Here is a 2352-nt window from a genome sequence, read left to right as displayed (position 1 = left end):
GGTGCTGAGGTCCAGAAGGATTTGGTCAGGACCCCAAACCCACCAAGTTCCCCTCCCATTTGTTTATTTCTTCATTCTGCAGCTCTGTGAAAGTATAATTACAGGAGCCAGGGCTGTCCCTAGGGAGCATAGGAAGTTCCCCAGAGGAAAGCGGGGGCAGCGAGCATGCTAGCAGGGCCCTCCTCTTGCCAGAGCAATGAAAGGCAGCCCCCAACCTAAAGATTCACCTCCACTCCCCGGAGCTAAGGATGTTTTCAGTGATGACTTAGATGAACCTCATGTTTGAAAAACATCCATCTCTTGGGTCATCTCCCAGCCTTCGGCCTTTGCCACACTGGCCACACCTTTAGCGTGCCTCTACCCAAATAACTCTCCTTTCCTGTAGCCATCCTCCCAGTGCCCCTGTCCCAGAAGCAATGCCTGGCAAGGTCAAGCATGTCACAAAGGTTGGATTCTCATTGTCCATAGAGCACTGGGCAGGGTGTTTCAGGCTGGATTTCCTTGAGAATCTCATGAGGAGTGTGGGGTGGGGCTGGGCTGAAGCTGAGCAACCAACTCTGCCAGGTTGGTGGGCCTCCCTGATAGCCTCTGCAGGGGACAGGCGGTGGAGGCCCAGGTTACCCACAGAGCAGTGGCTGGCTGAGGGATGGGGTGCCTGCTGTGTACCAGGCCTGTGCTAGGCCCTTTGCCTGATTTGCTTCTTCCCAACCCCAGGGTCCTTACCCAGTGGGATCACTCTGCATGCCTTCAGAGCAGGGTTAGTATTTTCTAAATTATTCCATGAAGAGGAAAATCAGAACTGCCTTTGAAAAAGGAAATTGACTTAGTCAGTCTCCCTGAGCTACCAGCCAACAAAGCGTGGGGTCCATTTCAGGCCTTTTCCTCTAAGCAGGGTAGAGGGTTAGTGAGCTGTGGCCACAGGTGGGATGTATAACAACCTGACCTAGGGAACCCCCAGAGCTCGGTGCTTCATCTGTGTATCAGGCAGATCTGTTTAATGGTGTTTCTTGTCGGAGGCATCAAGACCGGGCACTGATGGACTCGATGTCCCCCAAGCCCTGGGCATTATGACTTCCCTGGGGTCGGTTTCACACTCTGAGGACCAAGAGCACGTCTGAGTTCCCATCCGAGCTCCCGGGAAATGCAAACCCAGATCCTGGAGTGGGGACCAGAGTACAGATACGGACTCCTGGGGCAGCTCGGAGCCCGTAGGAGAGGATGCAAACGCCCTCCCCGCGGGGCGGGCTAGGGAACGTGACACGACAGCCTGTTGGCACAGTCGACACAGCCCACTCCTCCCGCCCCCCTTAACCCAGCCGACCGGAAATGACGGAGCGAGCGCGGGCAGCGCTGACGTTGAGGGTCCCGGCCGCTTCTAGTCACGCGAGTCACGCTTAGGGAGAGCTAGGATGCCCAGCCCGCGCCCCTGGGCCCTTGGGGTTTTCAAAGACCCCACACATTGTGCATCTTGGGTTGAGGTCAAGGGATCAGGCAACCCCAGGATACCTTCCTCGGGTGCCCCCACCCCTGCAGGCGGAGCTGCCGCCCTGTCCCCAGACAGTCCAGCGCTGGGCACGCATTGCACTGAATGCTTTCGCCCCATCTGTCGCTTCCACCAGGGTGAGATCAGCGCCTGGCAGGATAAGGCGCTCAATACATTTGAATGAATGAGGTCATCTGGTACCCCCTCCTCCTTTCCCCCTATAAACCGTCTGAGCGTGGCCCAGAAAAGTGTCTGCTCTGAACTGGGTAGTTTAGCTTCGCACAGCCTCTGCGGCCGGGAAGTGCTTCCATATGTCTGCTTTGAATCCCTGCAATTTAAGCCCTCGAAACCTGGCATCAGGGGCATGACCTGAGTGTCCCCCTGTGGCCTCACCCTTACTTCTTCAGTACCTCTTCATGGGGCGGTTGGGAGGATTCCGAGTTAACACAGGCCAAGTGCTCAGAGCAGGGCTTGGGCCATGAGAACACCAGTCACTGCCTTTAGGATCATTATTATTAGAACTTTTTCTACCTGGAGGATCTATTCCTTGCCCATCACTACCTCTCTTCTGGCAGGGCTCCTGGGGAGGCCTGTCCAGGAACCTTACTTTCCTGGTGGGGGTGGGGGCCCAGGGGGCAGGTGAGGCCAAAAGTTAAGGATAGAGCCATAGGCCTAAGAGACCTGCGGAGAAGCTCCAGGTGCTTTGGTCACTGACAGCAGCTGGGCTCCCACTGCATCTAGCATGCCTGCTCCACAGTGTGCAGGACCCTGCCTCTCATCAGACTGAGAGCTCCTTAAGGGCAGGCACATAGCAGGTGCCCAGGAATGAACAAATGAGTGCTCTAAAACCAGTGGTAGAACCATATCCA

The sequence above is a fragment of the Hipposideros armiger genome, unplaced genomic scaffold (genome assembly GCF_001890085.2).
Source record: "Hipposideros armiger isolate ML-2016 unplaced genomic scaffold, ASM189008v1 scaffold_87, whole genome shotgun sequence".
Lineage (NCBI taxonomy): Eukaryota > Metazoa > Chordata > Mammalia > Chiroptera > Hipposideridae > Hipposideros > Hipposideros armiger.
The sequence above is the reverse complement of the archived record's forward strand: the minus strand, read 5'-3'. Positions refer to the sequence as shown.